This window comes from Lissotriton vulgaris, chromosome 7, assembly GCF_964263255.1.
Source record: "Lissotriton vulgaris chromosome 7, aLisVul1.2, whole genome shotgun sequence".
In the NCBI taxonomy this organism is placed as follows: Eukaryota; Metazoa; Chordata; class Amphibia; order Caudata; family Salamandridae; genus Lissotriton; species Lissotriton vulgaris.
Genome location: NC_141695.1, coordinates 1,385,014,357 through 1,385,033,706, shown reverse-complemented (window position 1 = coordinate 1,385,033,706; position 19,350 = coordinate 1,385,014,357). Strand labels below are relative to the sequence as shown.

General features: G+C 47.4%; 1 protein-coding gene across 7 annotated transcripts in view; it reads right to left on the bottom strand.

Moving 5' to 3' along the window:
• The window catches only part of TAOK2 (TAO kinase 2), a 1,046,857-nt gene that overhangs the window by 961,843 nt on the left and 65,664 nt on the right, over positions 1–19,350 (bottom strand). For 4 of the 7 annotated variants that reach the window (XM_086932114.1, XM_086932110.1, XM_086932112.1 and 1 more), the window contains exon 2: positions 8,193–8,386. The gene's annotated coding sequence lies outside the window, so the exon portion shown is untranslated. Of the gene's footprint in view, positions 1–8,188; positions 8,387–19,350 lie in introns of those variants that run through there. The other 3 variants (XM_086932116.1, XM_086932115.1, XM_086932113.1) reach the window with 2 other exon arrangements.

Below are 19,350 nucleotides of genomic sequence, written 5' to 3'. Positions count from 1 at the left end.
AATTGATAAGTATACAAAAGCCAAGGAGGGGTCATTGTACATGGGGTTTATGGACCTCTCCTCTGCCTTTGACCTGGTTAACAGGTCAAAGCTATGGCAGATTTTATTAAATATGGGCTTTGACCCGTCCCTAGTATATTTTTCTAGCGGACCTTCATTCTGGTCTTTTAGCTTCAGTGAGGGTTACCACTGAGGGGCGTTGCACCAAGCACTTTAGTTCAGAAAGGGGGGTTATACAAGGGTGTATCTTGGCGCCCCTTCTTTTTACCCTTCTTTTTACCCTATATATCAACGCCCTGGAGCCAGCCTAAGGAGCAGGATATACCGCGTATAGGAGATCTGGTTATACCATGTCTCCTGTACGCTGACCACGCCGTTCTTTTGGCTCGTACGGGGGTAGGCTTACAAAGATTGTTAGATGCCTTTGGAAGTTTTATGGAGACCCTGGACTTAAAAATAAATACAAAAAAGTCCCATGTTATGTTGGCAGGGAAATGCTCCAGGAAAAATAGAGTTAAAACTTTTATCTGTGGTGCCGATGTAATTAGTAGGGTGCGTACGTTCCCCTACTTGGGGGTACTATTTGATGAGAGAGGAACCTGGGGCCCGCAATGCAACAGTAGAAGCATTGCATTTGCTAGAACTACATCAGCTCTTCTGGGTTTTGTAAAAAAGCTGGGGCTAGGCCAGTAGAGGCAATAATCAAGGTATACAAAGCAAAATGCCTCGCGGTCACAACGTATGACTGTCCGATATGGGGTTATACTCCTCAAGACAGAATTCAGGTGATCGAAAACAAATTCTTGAGATCAGTCTCAACAGTCCCCCAATCCACCCCAACCTACACGATCCATACTGAGATGGGGGTGGGATATGTAACGGATCTGATAAAAACAGCCCCACTAACATGCTGGTTGAAGACTTGGCTCAACCACGAAATCTCCCTGAATCATATCATACTTAAAGATTGTCTTCTACTGGATAATGTTAGCAAGATTCCCTGGCTCGCTTATATTAAATCTACCCTGGAAAAAATAGGGCGCCCGAGCTTTTTCTCTCACCAGAGATGATAACAAGAACGGACGTCTCACAGACAAAAAACGGTATGATGAACTTGCTATCCCTAGAGAGAGAGGAGGTAGAAATTAGGAAACCAACTGTTAGAGCGAACTATGCATTAGTTGGCTCCCCCGGACCTGAGTTCTACCTAACTATAGTGAACCACCCCTATCATCGGCACCTTTTAACTAGATTCCGTTTTAATTTGATTCATTTCTCGCTAGGTTATTTTCACAATTGGTGCACCCCAGACAAGGCTAGCCCCTGTAGATGTGATGACCTCGACGCTGGACACTCTACACTTCCTTATGTTCTGCGATTGTTACAGTAATATCAGGAAGAAGTTCTTGCTGCCAATTCTGAGGGAGGCTAGGTTTACACAGGTTAGGCCAGCCCTTCTGTATCTTCAACTACTAAATACTCATCGCATAATTTTCTGTCGCAAGCTTTTTAGTAGCCGCTGTACGAATCAGGAACAGGAGTATTAGCGCACCACTCACTTTAGCCATTTTGGATTAGAATGAATTTAAAAATGTTCTTTTATCTAAATCACGGCACCAACAAAGATATGATAAGTAATAGAGGCTATCGTAGTTTTTATCCTGTTTTTATGAAATTTTTATATCACTATATTTAAAAAAAATATATTATGATGTCTATGGTGCATGTTGTGTTAATAATTTTCGCATAATTGTATTGTGTCTTTTTATGATATCAATTTATCGAATAAAAGTATTTTGACTGACTGGAGCCATACCCGGGAAAATGTTAGGAGGCGGCGATAGTTGTTATCCCAAAGCCGGGGAAGGACAAGACAGTCTGCAGTGCATACCAGCACATCTCTCTTTTAAATATAGATATCAAATTATATACTGGCATCATAGCGGCCCACTTAGCGCCCTAGATGGCCCAGCTAGTGGAACCGGATCAAGCGGGTTTCATCCCGCAGAGCCAGACCAGCAACTTCACCAAACGCATTCTGCATCTGATCGAGGAGGCGTCCCGCACCCAGGGGGAATATATGCCCCTAGCTATAGATGCGGAAAAGGCCTTCAATAGGGTGCACTGGCCTTACCTCGATATGGTGCTGCTGGCTGCTGGCTTTGGCGAGAAGCTAAGGACCCGGATTTTAAATGGTTATCGCTCCCCTATGGCGACAGTTAGGGTCAATTGCCACACGTCCTCCAGACTTCCCAGTGGGAGGGGCACTAGGCAGGGGAGCCCTTTGTCGCCCCTCCTATTTGCCCTTTACATGGAGCCCCTGCTGCGTAGGATCCGCCAGCATTCTTTTATAATTGGGATTAAAATTGGGGGGGGGGGGGGGGGGAGGAGCCAAGATGGCGACCTGAACGGACGTGCCGAGTCTCGGCTCCGCGAGCCTGCACTTCCAGCGCTGTAATCCTGTTTCCTATCCTGCACTCTGACCGTGGCGGCGTGATGCTGTGTCCGCGCTGAGTCTGCCCGTGTGCCTCCGGGATCCCTGCGAGCTATACTACCGGAGAAATTATCGCCGTAGCCTTGGACCTGCGCCCCGTTTGTCTCCACTCCGCTGAGGGTCGGGGAACCAACAACTGCCTCTCTCCTGCTGGTCACTCTGGCGATCGCCTCTTCTCGCGGCGGATTGAAATGGAATCCCCTGTGCGACGTTCCGGAATCGTGAGAGGTGTATGGGACGACGGCCCGCCTGGTGCTGCCTTCATACCGTGCCTGGCCCCTTCCTCGTGCTGGGATGAAGCGATGGCGGCCACTTTCCCCGTGCGAAATGGGGCTGTCCTGTTCCACGACTCCGCCGTCCGACCCACCGAAGACCTGAAGGCTGCGACACCCACGCAATCCCCTGAGACGGGACTGGAGACCCTAACCTCAGAGCCGACATACGGGACCGTTCTTGCCGCATTGACCAAGCTCCGCCAGGACTGTCATGCCTCCTTCCAAAGGATCAGTGGGCGGCTTGACGATGTTCTTCTTTCGAGTCCCGGGAGACCGACCAGCTACCAGAACTGTGCTGGCTCGCCCCTGCTGACTTTATCCGGGGGCTCTGAGGCGCAGGATTTGTGCAGAGAGTTGTTGCCTTTCCCTGTCTCCCTACTTCACCTTTAGCGACGGGACGATTCCCTCAGAGGCGCTACAATGTTTCCCCTCCAGTCGAACATTGCAACTTTCTCGACTGTAAGGTTAGTGTATCAGACTCTGCCTTCGTCAGTCTCGTTCCCCTTTTCATCTGCAGCCTTGGGCAGAACTTTTTTCAGACGGTGGTGTGAAAAGCGACTTTTGAGTCTTGGGGTGCTTCTCCTGTTTGTCTACAATAGCGAAAGTGCCGGAAGGCGACCATTTTGCCTTTGTCTCCTTCTTCTTCACCAGTGGTGGCCATCTTGTCTTCCTGCATCGTCTGACCCGGACCTCCCCCGTCGGCCATTTCTGACGAGTCGGTCAAGATCTGGCCAGGGCTGAAGGGACTCCGTTCACCACTCTTAAAAAGCTGGCTGGCGGGACTTGACTCGGACTGTTTTTTTTTTTTTTTTTTTTTGCAAATCCATTGAAACTGCGATTGCCTGGTGTGCCGGATTGTTTGCGTCACGTTGCTGCACTCTCCTCTTGCCTGTGTTCCCTCGAACTACCCGCTCTGGTGCGGCACTTCTCAATCTGGCTGACGGGACGCTATCCTGTGACTCTATATGTGCTGCTTTTAAGGTTCTTATCCATAACAGGCTGTGAATATGTGTCAGCTCTTTTGGCCCTGTTAACTGGGGTGGTAGCCTTTGCGTACTAGAGAAAGGGGATAATTGTTGCTTATGGTTGATTTCTGCCTTCATGCCTGGTCTGTCAACGGGGAGGGTGTACCTGGTTCTGCCCTTCCTAATGGGGTGTTGATATTCACGGGCGGGGGATCCGGGGACAATGGTTGTTGAGATGGCCCTGCACTGTTTGTCCGGCTGGAGGGGACTTGGATTGCTGCAGTGTCTGGACGCACACGGGGGCCCTGACTGAGACTCTCTCCCTCATTGGGGAACATGACTTTTGTATATGTTTGCTGTAGTTGCCGCGATGTGATTCTAGTGCGGGTAGTGGAGTCCGTGACATGAACAAATATGGCCCTCCCCCTGGGTTAGGTTTTGTGGGAGTTTTAGACTGGATTCTCCTTTCTTGCTCCCTATATCAAAGGTGTCCTTTTTCTTTTTCTCTCTTTTACTTTCTTCTATATTTCGGGTTTATGGGGCGACAGGTGCGCTGCTGGGGGGGGGGTAGGCCGTAGCCTCGCATGCGTATAGGGTGGGGCTTGGGGGATGGGTTTTATTTCTTGATGCTCCTATGGTGCCTTGTTTTTTCTTCTTATTTTACTTCTTCTTCCTCTGTCTTGGGTCCGTGTTGTTGATGTTGATGGGCGGGTGACGGTGGATGCTGCTGGGACCTCGGGTCCACTATCCTGGTTGCACAATTTTTTGGCCGTCATGATACCTACTGTGGGTTTTGCCCTCGGAAATGCTGGGTGGTGTATGCCTTTTCTGATGTTGCTATCTTCTGTCTACGCGGCCCCTGTTCCTTTTCCTTTCCTTTCGTTAGTATTCTAATCATTATTGCAAAATAGTTGGTCCCTACTAGTAGCCATGTAAACTTTAAAAATGACCTTCATCACTCCTGAGACGCGAAGGCACGCGATTTACAGTGTAACTGCTGACTATATGTTATTTTCTATCGATATGCTGTCGCGTCTTGATATTGCATGCACCTGTGCTCAATAATATTTGTGGCCGGCCTGAAGGTTGTAGGCCACTATTTGTACTTCTCTACATGCACGAATAAAGGTTTTCAAAAATTTTAAAAAAAAAATAAAAAAATTGGGGGGGGGGGGGGGTTGTCCACACTAGTAGCCTTTACGCCGAAGACTTACTTCTCTCCCTTTCCAATCTGGTCACGGCTTTACGCGCCCTTTTTGTGGAACTGTATTGTTTCGCACAGGGGTCGGGGTTTAAAATCAATATGGACAAATCCATAGCGCTCGACATCTCCCTTTCCCTGCATACTCTTGCTTCCTTGCAGGAGGAACATCCGGTGTCATGGTCTCGTTTCCATTGCGGTGGGGAGCCTGTTCTAAGCGGTCGTTTTTTCGATCCCTGCGTCTCTATATGCCAAGAAGGTCTAAAAGATGCCTGCTCGATGTTTATCTAGCCTAAATTATTGAAGCGGACAGATCCATCCATCACCGTATTTCTAACTGGCAGGAGACTTTAGGAAAGCCTTTCTAAATATACCGACATGCTGCGATACTAGATAAAGGAACGGAAGCGGCCTCTGTTAATGCTCCATTTTAAAACGAACAACCGAGAAACTTTAGGATATCGCTACATACGTAATTACCCCTTTTTTTGGGAATCTGATTCTTCGAGACCAGGACCTCTGGGTTCTCTCGTCTTCCTACAGTATTATTCATCTATCTATACAGATCTACATATGTGTGCAAATTACTTCCTCACTGTGACCACCGGTCTCTAGTTGGACTCTGCCTAGCTCTTTGCTATTGATTTGCTGTATTAAGAAGCTGTTTGCCCAGAAAGTTTTGAAATTGGGATTCCTCTATTCACTTTGAAAGTCTTGAAGGACCTGGATGGCTGCAATAAACTAAACGACTGGCGCCCTGATGAAGGAGTTCCCCACTGTGGCATTTCCGAAACGCGTGTTGGCGCTGTTTTCTGTCTGACTTATGAGAGTCTCAGTGTTTTTTTGCTTAGTTGTTGATACTTACATGAATGTTTTGCTGTATGAGTAGGACTGCTATGTTCTTGCGTGGATGAATGAGTCTGCAGAAATGTTTTTAATGTTCCTTTGAGTTCTGGGCTAATGCTATATCTATTATACATGTTGTGTGATTCAATGAAATTATGAACTTTTTATAAGTAAAAATGAAAATTAAATAATTTAAAAGATTATCAGCTTTTCTGTGGGCAATTGTTAATTTCGGAACCTACTGGTCCGTTTTAGTTTTGGGAACCTCCCTTTTTATGTTGTTACTTATAAATCCATAGCGCTCGACATCTCCCTTTCCCTGCATACTCTTGCTTCCTTGCAGGAGGAACATCCGGTGTCATGGGCTTTGAGCCCGGTTCCCAATCTGGGAATCCAACTAGCTCCTACCTTGCGAGCCACCGCTGACATAAACTACTCCAACCTTCGCACTCACATCCGCAAGGCACTTAACAAGTGGAAGCACTGCACAATATCTTGGCTGGGACGAATAGCAGCTGTCAAGATGACCATCTTCCCCTTTGGCCTCCACGGGGCTGGATCCAACAGATGAAGGCACATTTGTCACGATTTATCTGGCACGGACGCAAACGGAGATTCCGACAAAGTCACGGTTCTCCCACCGGAGAAAGGGGGTGTGGGGGTCCCAGACATCCAGCTGTATTTCCATGCTGTCCAGCTTAGGTACATGGTAGAGTGGCAACGCCTGGAATCCGAAAAACACTGGCTGTTCCAAGACCAAGCAGTAGCGGGTAGGCCACTACAGGGGGTACCTTTTCTTTACAAACACCATAGGCCTCCCAACCTATATGCTTCATACATCACAAGAACTATCATGGATTCCTGGGACCGCACGAATGTCTCCAACCAGCTGACCACTCTTCGATAATCCAGAGTTCCGCCCTGGTATGACTACGTCTGCCTTTAGGGCGTGGCGTTTTTCCCCCTGTAGGTCATTAGGCCACCTCTTCGACGAGAATGGCATAATTCCGTTCCCGCAACTCAGGGAGGATTATGGCCTTCCGGAGCTGGAATGTTTGCCATATTTACAGGTTAGACACTGGGCACAGCATCCAACTGTTAGAAAGCAGGCGCAGAGACTCTTGACGCCATATGAAAAATGGCTGGTAACACGCACCTCGGATAAGAAAGTTATCTCTGATCTCTATAAAATGCTGCTGTTCACTACCACACACACATAGAACGCCGGTCGCTCCAGATGGGAAAGAGACCTGGTAAGGGCATTGAGTCACGCAGAATGGGACGTCATTTACCACAGGGCAAGACACTTAGCGTATCATATGGGCCTCACAGAGACCTTGACCAAAGTTGCCACTTATTGGTACTACACACCAGAACGTATACACCGCTTCGACCCGCGTAGGAGTGACCGATGCTGGAGGGACTGTGGGGAGGTGGGTACCCTGGAACATGTCCTATGGAGCTGTCCTGTTATACAACCATACTGGTCCCAGGTTCTCGACGAAGTAGATTTACACCTTGAGACGCAACTTCCACGCTTCCCCTTATACATTCTATTGGGCCTGCCTAACCCGCAGACATATCCACTCAAATCGCGAAAGGGCCGACTGATCCAAATTGCTCTAGGAGCGCCAACACAAAACATTCTGATCCCCTGGCGCTCCACCCGGCTCCCGGCGCACACCGGTTGGCTCCAGCGGCTGTGGACAGTGCTGGGAATGGAGAAACTCTTACATTGGCGGGCAGAGGGTCTGAATTTCCTGAGCTGTGGCGACCTTTCCTGACCTTGCTAGTGTCGGAGTATCGGGAGCTCACATGCCCTCGGTATCTAAGACTCCTCCACCTTCCGGACACGCAAATGCCAGATGCTGACCCTAAAGGAAAATGTAAACCTAAACGATGAGCATTGCTTCTTTCTTTCTTTTGTTGTCTACGGTGGACAAGGGTGGGAGGGAGGGGGGGGGGATAGGGGTGGTGGGGGTTATGATTAATGTTTTGTTTCTTCCTTTTTACTTTTTTTCTGTTTGAGGGCTCACTCCATGCTTCTTAACCATGGTAAAACACCTTTTGCGACCTTGTGGTCTTCCATGCTTTAACTGGAGTACAGAGTCTTGTTCTTCGATTTTTGCTTATTACAAATTAATAAAAAGATTTAAACCTTAACAGGTAGGTACTAACTGGTAAATGTGGAGTAAGCCCCACCACGGTTGCATCAATCTGGAGTCCCTAAGGCTGCAATGTGGGCACTAGAAAGTGTAAGAGCAGTCATTTTTTATGGCATGAGTAGCCATGAACACAAGGCCAGAGAGCACCATTGTTGCTCCTCCAACCCCAAAACTGGAACAGCCACCACACTCCTGCTTCCCATCACACTCACTAAGAAACACCATCAAACCTCGTGCTGTACCTACTGAAAGCTGCAGAAACTGCAATGAGTCCTGGTAGTATGCAGTGATGTGGAACTTCAGTATGGCATTTCTGGCAATTAGCAAGTTTGGTGCCGTTCTTTGTTGAAGGTGTTGTACTTCTCTTGCACAGGCTGGTCTGGTAGAAATACAGCGGTGCCTATGTGCACATGCTACACTGTGACCCAGATATGCTACACCTGGTGGAAAGAGAAGAGAAGTATTAGAAGTTAGAATCAAATATGAGGGGTACATTTATTCAGTGTCTGTATCAGATTCATTTTCCTGGTCTCTCCTAAATTTTCTTGCAGCTTATGCAGCGTTGCTGTAGGTAGTGTATTGCAGGCAATCCTGTCAAAGTAAACTGGATTTTATTCATAGCTTTGTACACAAACTTTCGCCTCAAGATGAGAGCGTGTCTACTTAAGGAGCCCCTTAAGAACAAGGAATCAATTGGAGGAGCACATATTCTTAAAACTCTTTTGGGTGCAGCACTATACCTACAATTGGTGTTTAATGTGTATGAGAGGAATTTACTAACACAATTAAGGAAAGGTATAATTGACCATCTAAAAAATGTAAGCCTTTGCTGAACCTGCAAGTCTGCACCCATGTGATAATACCCTGGTTTAAACTATTATTCACTTTGTTTTTTTCTTAGATTTACCAATATGACACAGATTAAATAGCTCTGGACATTGTTGAGATGAGGGGATTATATAAAATGCAGACCAGTCTGCTTATACCTCCAAACGTTCCCTACTCCTGTGACTGGTCATGTTAAGGAGCAATTTTTAATCAAGGTTGTTAGATTGAGAGCTAAAGTTCAAAATACAAATAGCCTTAGGAACCCAGGTTTTTGTTACAGTACTGAATACCACCACCCCTGCTTTGCCTGGTATTTGAATCAATCTTGACTTTAGTGCACTAGGTTCCTGATGACCAGGTACCCAGTACTAGTGTTCCTTCTCTGAACATGTTCAATTGTTTTCCCCAATTGACAATAACTTCAGCACACTCTGCAAGTCCTTGGTAAATGGTACCCCTGGTACCTAGGGCCCGAGGTACTAAAGAATCACAAAGTGTGCCACCATAAGGGATCCCTCACCAAGTACAAAAAGGGCTGCTTATTGCAGGCTGTGTGTTTTGGTGCAGGCAAAAGTGACAACATGACATTTCACACATCCCTGTGTGCCATTCTGCCCCCCTAACACTGCATGCAATATTTGTAAGTTACCCCCTACATCAGGTCTGACAGCCCTAAGGCAGAGTGCTGAATATTACAAGTGAGGGTATAACTGCATAAGGAGATATTCCCCTGTGCTTGTCGGTCCTATTACTGCCAGTACAAGTGACCAGGGACGCCATTTTAAACATGTACTGGACACTGGTGAAAACGAGTTACTCAGCCACATGATGGTTTCACACAAGATAGGAATGTTTGGTATCAAACACCTTGTATTGATAAACCCACATGCATTCTAGTACTGAATTTACCAATACATGCACCCAAAGGCACCTTAGAGGTGTCCCATGAAAACTTACCAGCCTCTGGTGTGCTCCCTGACAAGTTTCTGCCAGCCTGTCACTTCAGTATTTACAACAAGGGGTGGTGAGGGACAGAGTCTCTGAATTAAACAGAAAACTCTCACCCAGTCAAGAGATCAGGGCTAGATCCAACACCGTTTTTTAGCTCACTGCACCATCCCAGTTTCAGAACCTGGCTGTATGCAAATTAGTCTGTTCCTGTCCCAGTGCATGATGGGAACAGGGCAAACCAAACTACAAAAGCCAATTCTTACACTGGGAAGGAAACAAGCTCCCGGGGACCGGTTTCTGGCATTACAGCCGTCTTCGGCCCGGTTTGCTTGAATCCTGATGGTGCAATGAGCAAGGGACTCACATCTGAGTATACCCTTCCACGCTTAGGGTGGACAAAAATATTTACAACAAGGGGTGGTGAGGGACAGAGTCTCTGAATTAAACAGAAAACTCTCACCCAGTCAAGAGATCAGGGCTAGATCCAACACCGTTTTTTAGCTCACTGCACCATCCCAGTTTCAGAACCTGGCTGTATGCAAATTAGTCTGTTCCTGTCCCAGTGCATGATGGGAACAGGGCAAACCAAACTACAAAAGCCAATTCTTACACTGGGAAGTAAACAAGCTCCCGGGGACCGGTTTCTGGCATTACAGCCGATCTAGCCCTGATCTCTTGACTGGGTGAGAGTTTTCTGTTTAATTCAGAGACTCTGTCCCTCACCACCCCTTGTTGTAAATATTTTTGTCCACCCTAAGCGTGGAAGGGTATACTCAGATGTGAGTCCCTTGCTCATTGCACCATCAGGATTCAAGCAAACCGGGCCGAAGACGGCTGTAATGCCAGAAACCGGTCCCCGGGAGCTTGTTTCCTTCCCAGTGTAAGAATTGGCAGCCAGGGACAGACTGATTTGAATATAGCCAGGTTCTGAGCTGGGATGGGGCAGTGAGATAAATAACGGTGATGGATCAAGCCCTGATCTTTGGACTGGGTAAGAGTGGTCTGTTTAACTCAGACACTCTGTTCATCACCACCCCCTTTTCTAAATAGCCTGTCACTTCAGGCACAGTCGTTTGCTCTCAGGAGACACAAAAAGCCTGCCCGGGAAGAGGGTGTAACATCCCCTTCCACAGGATGACCTGCTGATTAGCCTTCCCAGGCCGGCATTTTTGGGGAATTTTCGAAGGGGTGTATCAGCAGTGCTCCTTTTCTTTGGTCTGATGTTTGGCTCTTTCGTGCTCCGGTTCCTCACTCCCGGGCAGTCCGTATTCTTCCGCGTTTGGTCGCGGGATATATCCGTATCACGTGATACGGATATATCCCGCGACCAAACGCGGAAGAATACGGACTGATACACCCCTTCAAAAATTCCCCATTGGACCAACAAAAACAATTTATAGAATACAAAGTAGCGAATGGCGACACGAGATCAGTGGTCCGCTCAGCGGTGTTTTGGTGATTAAAAGAATAAACTAAATCCACCACTAGAAAGTATACGGTCCTGATGATAACTCCATACTAAGAGAGTTCGAAACGCGTAGACCTTGTTATCCACAGCCATAAGAATATCAAATGATACTTGTATTATGTGGATTTTTTTGAAGTTATATTCTATGGCTTTTTCAATTTTTTTTATATAATCTGTATGTTTGTATAAATAACAATTTTGATATTGGTGTGCAAGTGTGTTTGGAGTATGTTAGGTAAAGATCTTTAGTGAAAGTGTGTATGAATGATATGAAGGGGATGTAGCGCAATATGGAGTAATTGTATGTTTATTTATGTCCTTTGTAATGTTTCTTTGAAATGTAAAATGTGAAAAAAACGAATGATTTAATGACAATTTGAAATGAAAAAATCAAAATCAAAAGGATGGATTCAAAAAATCAGGTAATGCCCGCATAGTGTTCTATTCGTGTGTGAGGTAGAGAAACAGGTACCCAGGGCCTATCTTCTTTCCCTAAAATTGCATTTAGGCAAAACCCAATTGGCACTCTTTGGCCACAGATCAGTCCCTTGTAAAGGGTACCATAGGTACCAAGGGCACTGTGGCCAGGAAAGGCCCCAAAGGACTGCAGCACTTATTGTGCCACCCTTAGAGGCCCTGTACCTTTACACAACATACACACACACTGCCTTTGCAGGCTGCATGTTTTGGTGCAGAACAAAGCGAAGAGTCAACATGGGACACATCCCTGTGTAAGCAAAAAGAGGGGGTGCTGCACTGTTCCTGGAGAGAAGTGAGGTAGTAGGGAAAGTTATTGGGAAAGATTTTACCTGGCGTGACCAAGGGTGTTCCAATGGTACCCTGGGGCATCCATTATGTTGGATGTAATTGCCTCACACACCCCGAAGAGTGTCATGCTTCATCATCGGCGGTTGCTCCTCGTCGGGGAGGCGGTGCAACCCCCGACGGGCTCACCTCAAAGAGGGGCTCTTTGGCGGAGATCTTTTTCCAACAGCCTTGTGGTGAAGTGGGGGTATGTGGGCAGGATGTAGTATTTCTATTGAACTGGTTAAAATGTAGCGAGGGGTACCGGAATGACCTTTATTCTGGGGGTCCTCTGGCTACAGTTAAAAGGTGGGGCTAGCTTCCTAGGTGTCAACTAATTAGGGTTGTGTGACCCTAGAAGAGGCTAGAAGTGAGTGTGGTCAACATGTTTCTCGCTAAGGCTATATTAACCGCGATTCTTCAGGACCAAAGTGAAAACCAACAACAACATGCTAGTCTCATATATGTTGTATATGTTACCTTAGTGGATCCTCCTATGCCTATACATAGAGAAGGGATAAGGAAACAGTAATTAAACTCAGTATCGATATGCGGGTCACAATAATGCCAGGAAGAAAATGTATACATATATACTGACATGCTGGTGGTACTAGGAGTGATTATACACATCCCCCGCATGCCAAGTGTATTGAGCGTGCAATGTTCAAGGTGAATGGCACACACAATAACTAAAACTGTGGCTAGGACTGTGATCAGTGAAAATGGTGAATAAAAACATTGATCTGGAGATTACTTGTTAAAAATGCAGCAGTCTATAAATGAATGCCTGCCTGTGGTGTTTCAAATACTGGGCAGGTCTTTCGTGCAGACAACAGTGGACCATTTGTTCTAGACAAAATAAGCAACCCTCTCTGTGCCCTGTAAAACCCAAAACGGAGATAGAAACATTAGGTTGCACTCCCTACTCACCTAATGGTCATATGTTAGAGGCCACATGAGGGATCGGCGGTGTGGTACTACAGAGTTGAGCCCTTATGATGTGGCTGGAATGGAGGTAGAGAAAGAGCGTCCCTGTATTAAAACGAGTGGGCTGCATAATGCCCAGTAATTGGTAATGGGGCGATGGGCTCCATGTCCGCCCTCCGTTTAGCGCTAACCGCACTCACCTTCAGCGCTCCGAGTCCTTGTGTGATGACCTACCCCTTGACCGCCGAGCTCGAGTAGATGAGTGAGCTCGGCGGCGGGGGTTATTTCAGCAACAACGGACACCCTGCGCGCCGAGTCTAAGCACCGCCCCCTGTGTAAGGTCACAGGAGCCCGGGTACCAGCTATATTTCTGACTCTAGCACGACTTCGTCAAGGAGGGGCTCTAATAGTGGCTCGGACAGTAGCGGGGATAACAATCCTGCACAGATGCCCCCCAGGGCTAAGAGAGGTAAGGGACGGGGGCAACACGACTTCCCAAATTACCAAAATCAGGGGCAACCTGTAGGTCCCCCGTTCTGGCAATACCCACAATTCCCACACTTCCAACCCCCATTTGCAGCACAATACCCTGCATTCTATCCCCCACAAAACCCTTCACACCCTCCTTTTTTAGGCAGAGGTTGGGGCAGAGGGCGAGGGCGAAAAAGAGGGAACGCAGCAGAGAAAAGAGTCCAATGGGAGGACACACGCCCCCAAGGGATGGATACGAGGAGCACGAGCCGGTCAGGGCAACAGTAAGCTTGGTGGTCAATCTGTCGGATCGCCACCTTACTCAAAGAGAGGAAGAAGTCTTACAAAAAGGTTTGGGCTTTGTTCCAACACAGAGGATCGATCCGTTCCTACAAACCAGGGAACTCAAAGCCTTCTTTAGAAAATTAAGGTTGAAAGCCTTCTTTGAAGGGAAACCCAGTGAACCCACGGAAGATTCAGGACTCCACAATCCCTCAACCTTTACACCTCACAATGGAATGGTCCCCAACGAAGTACTGACTTTCGAACAAGCAGTACTAAGAGACATCAATAAACTCAACCGACAGATACCACACTCAAACATCTCTAAGAATGAGTTGATTGTACTCAAATCACTGGCTAATGACCCCTTAATCACAATCAAACAGGCAGACAAAGGGGGAGCCACAGTTCTAATGAATACTGTGGATTATGAGTTGGAATGTACCAGACAACTCAGTGATCAGAGATATTATACTCCAATCACTAGTGACCCGACCACAAGACTACAAACCAAGATAACAAGCCTGATCACTAGCGCTGAATGTGACCAATGGATCAGCAGAAAGGAGGCAGAATTTCTCATGAAAAAGGACCCTAGGGTACCATATTTTTACATCCTGCCTAAAATCCACAAAGCCACTAGACCAGTACCAGGGAGACCTATTGTCTCTGGAATAGACTGTGTTACAGCCTCTCTCACAATTTTGTGACCATTTCCTGCAACCCCTGGTGAAAAGCATTCCTTCATACATCCAGGACACCACAGATGTTCTAAGAATACTGGATACAGTCCAGGACACAGGAGAGATTGATCTTCTGATTACCCTAGATGTTGAAGCCCTCTACACGAACATCCCCCAGAGGGCCACTCTAGAGGTAATCGAGGAGAGACTGGGTCAAGAACCTTGGAGCTCACACACCCCCCAAACCTTCATCATGGAGTGCGCCACTCTAGCCTTGACTGAAAACTATTTCGAATACAGAGGCAAGTTTTACCACCAGACCCAGGGGACCTCTATGGGCAGTACCTTCGCCCCTTCGGTGGCCTGTCTATACATGGCCAAATTTGAGGGTACTCATATACATCATGAGTCCAATCCCTTCCTGAATAACATCAAAATGTGGAAACGCTTCATAGATGACATCCTGATCCTATGGAGCGGTCCACCGAACTCACACGAAGGGTTTCTGGTATGGGTCAACACACTTAACCCTCACCTACACTTTACCATGGCATCCTCACCCCATGAAATTGCATTCCTTGACCTAACTATCAGATTGGAAGCAGGGGCCATAAGTACCACCATGTACCGTAAACCTACAGACCGTAACAGCCTACTGCACTACACGAGTCACCATCCAAGGGCTTTACGCACCAACTTACCCTTTGGACAATTCTTACGAATCAGGCGAAATTGTAGCTCTGTGTCTGATTACAAGAAGGAATCCGCAATTCTCTCTAGGAACCTTCTAGACAGGGGCTACCCCAAGAGTGATGTCCGCAAAGCAAGGAAACGGGCCAGAAATAATAACAGAGAAGCCCTTCTTGAACGGCAGGAGAGAGCCCCTGTTGAGAACCAACCGATCACCTGTGTAACCACATTTACCCCTTTGTCCAATAAAATAAGGAACACGATTAAACACCATTGGGGCATACTTAACACAGGAGACATGACTCTAGAGGAACCCAGGTTTGCCTTCAAGAGGTCACAAAATTTAAAAGACATCTTGATCAGCACCAGGCCTAAACCTGTGAGAAAAGAAACTCAACTAACCTTATGGCATTTACCGCCAGTGGTGGGCCATTACCCTTGTGGCATGTGTGGGGTCTGCAGATACACCCTGACTGTTAAAACCATGCAACTTTCCGAGAACTTCAAATGGGAGCTCAGGCAACACACAAATTGATACACATCCCACTGCATTTATTTGCTCATATGCCCATGTGGCTTACAGTACATAGGGATGACCACCCGCCCTATCAAGACTCGCATCATAGAACACCGCAGCAATTTTCGCTGCAAAAAGACCCACACTAAAATGTGTAAACATTACGTGGAATCCAACCACGATGAGACTGTTCTGAAATGGGTAGTTTTGGAATCCAGTCCCAACTGCCCTACAAAAGCCCTTTTCAACAAGGAACAGAGATGGGTACATCGATTGTCTTCTGACAAACAGGGGCTCAACGAAGACATTCCCTGGCATTCATTATAACCTCTGAGGTTCCCCCATGAAACACTGTTACCAGCTACATTCCCGTGTTAAGACATCTGACACAAGCACTCACGATGAACCATTCCAACTTGAGGCCACTACCCACCCTAGTTGTTGCCACTGTTGACCTTAACCCATCTACTGATATTGGTCCCCAAACTCATGTGCACCTTACTCCACCTAAACATAGGCACTGACTCAGACACCTGCAGTTTTGTGTATGGTTTGGATATCCTTTGTTTCTCCCCCCCCCCCCAACACACCTTGGTCGTCTGGGTGCTACCTGAACTGATTCAGTCATCTGCACTCCAATTTACCCATAGACGTCCCACACCATGCCCATTGCCGACATGCACCAGCCCAGACTGTACCTATGAGTTATACACTTTTATGTACAGTAGTGTATAACCTTTTACACCATATTAATATATGCCTCAGCCGCGTCATTACTGCACTATGGTCCTTCTTATTTTAGGCTCAGTAAAGCAGAAACGGCGGTACTTAATCCAATGAACTATGCATAGTATGCATACTCCGCTATCTGACACCGTCTTAAGATGGCCGCCAGACAATCGGCCCCGCTCATGTGACCTTACACAGGGGGCGGTGCTTAGACTCGGCGCGCAGGGTGTCCGTTGTTGCTGAAATAACCCCCGCCGCCGAGCTCACTCATCTACTCGAGCTCGGCGGTCAAGGGGTAGGTCATCACACAAGGACTCGGAGCGCTGAAGGTGAGTGCGGTTAGCGCTAAACGGAGGGCGGACATGGAGCCCATCGCCCCATTACCAATTACTGGGCATTATGCAGCCCACTCGTTTTAATACAGGGACGCTCTTTCTCTACCTCCATTCCAGCCACATCATAAGGGCTCAACTCTGTAGTACCACACCGCCGATCCCTCATGTGGCCTCTAACATATGACCATTAGGTGAGTAGGGAGTGCAACCTAATGTTTCTATCTCCGTTTTGGGTTTTACAGGGCACAGAGAGGGTTGCTTATTTTGTCTAGAACAAATGGTCCACTGTTGTCTGCACGAAAGACCTGCCCAGTATTTGAAACACCACAGGCAGGCATTCATTTATAGACTGCTGCATTTTTAACAAGTAATCTCCAGATCAATGTTTTTATTCACCATTTTCACTGATCACAGTCCTAGTCACAGTTTTAGTTATTGTGTGTGCCATTCACCTTGAACATTGCACGCTCAATACACTTGGCATGCGGGGGATGTGTATAATCACTCCTAGTACCACCAGCATGTCAGTATATATGTATACATTTTCTTCCTGGCATTATTGTGACCCGCATATCGATACTGAGTTTAATTACTGTTTCCTTATCCCTTCTCTATGTATAGGCATAGGAGGATCCACTAAGGTAACATATACAACATATATGAGACTAGCATGTTGTTGTTGGTTTTCACTTTGGTCCTGAAGAATCGCGGTTAATATAGCCTTAGCGAGAAACATGTTGACCACACTCACTTCTAGCCTCTTCTAGGGTTACACAACCCTAATTAGTTGACACCTAGGAAGCTAGCCCCACCTTTTAACTGTAGCCAGAGGACCCCCAGAATAAAGGTCATTCCGGTACCCCTCGCTACATTTTAACCAGTTCAATAGAAATACTACATCCTGCCCACATACCCCCACTTCACCACAAGGCTGTTGGAAAAAGATCTCCGCCAAAGAGCCCCTCTTTGAGGTGAGCCCGTCGGGGGTTGCACCGCCTCCCCGACGAGGAGCAACCGCCGATGATGAAGCATGACACTCTTCGGGGTGTGTGAGGCAATTACATCCAACATAATGGATGCCCCAGGGTACCATTGGAACACCCTTGGTCACGCCAGGTAAAATCTTTCCCAATAACTTTCCCTACTACCTCACTTCTCTCCAGGAACAGTGCAGCACCCCCTCTTTTTGCTTGCATCTCTAGTACTCAGTACGGACACTAAGCTGCTACTGGACCTTCCACTATCTTGAGTGGTAAATAGTGTCCCTTTGCCTCCCTTCCTTTGGAAACCTACACATCCCTGTGTGCCATGCCCTCAACCCACTGCCCTGGCATAGGTCAGCTACCCCTCTAGCTGGGTGTACTATTTAGCTATCTCCCATCCTAAGATTAAGTTGCCTGGGGCACCGAAACGCGTCAGGAAAAGTAATTATTTCAGACTTTGTTTTCCAGTTCCGTTAATAAAAGGCTCTTGTTGAACCACCCTCTGTTTGGAGTGCGTCCTCAAAGCTTGGAGGCTCTTTTGGATATGGATAGATATAGATATATATCAAAACATTATAAGTGCAGTAATGCCATTAAGAGTATATGGTACTAGGAGTTTGTCATTACGAACTCCACAGCACCATAATCGCTTTACTGAAACGGGGAAGTTTGGTATCAAAGTTCTCAGCACATTAAACCCACACTGATGCCAGTGTGGGATTCAATAAAAATGCACACAGCAGGCATCTTAGAGATGCCCCCTGAAAAACGACCTAACACTAGTGTCCTGACGGAGTGGCTGCTCACCAGCTGCCACCACCAGGCATGTTTCTGGACACCCAGAACAATGCTCATCCTGGGACGAGGTCCCAAGCCTCCTCCCCCAGGATGTACAGGGTCCACGAAGGGGACGCTTCTAAGACTTGAGGCCTTTGTGAGCTACCCCAGCCCTTTGGTGCTTCCAGCAACTGGCTCTTACCGGTTCTGACCCTCACTTTGGGCGGAAGAATCAGCAGGAAAACCAAGTGAGGAAGGGATGTGTGCCCACCTTTGACAACCCCACCCTCCAGGTGGGGGAGGCGAGGTGAAGCACAACTCTCAGTCCCCTCCACCTTGCAAATGGGGGGACCCAGCCAACCAGAAGGAGGCATATGTCCCCTCCCACTGGAGGGTGGCATAATAGGGGGTGTACCCACCCCAAGGGAGGGACTCATTGGTCCCTACCATTACTTGCCTGTAACGCCCCAAAATCTAGAATTTAGGGGCAACCTAGAACCTTGCCTCCTCAGACAAGAACCGACAAAGAAGAAAAGAAGAAGGACCGAAGAAGCTGTGTTGAAGCTAAGAAGAAGAGGAGGACGAGCAATGACTTGGCACCAGCCCTATCGGCCTGTCCCCACCTCCAACCTGCTCCAGCAAAATCCCAGTGTGTCCTACAGCCAGCAGCCTTAAGAACCGGAGGGCAGGTGCCTTTTAAACTCAAGACTTTGTCTCCAGTGAACACCAGATTTGCTCACCAAGCAGACTCAGACACCCCTGCACCCGACGTCCCGCGGCCAAGGGTGGCCCAACAGATGGTGCCCCAGTATCCCCACTTACCTCTCCAACCGGTGGTGAACTCCAGAAGATCTTCGTCCCGAGCCTGCAGTCTGTGTTGCAAATGGAGAATACCCATTGAAAACAACAGGGCACCTGATGCCAAAACAGAACCCTGCACCCAGCCTCCCCTGCTGGTG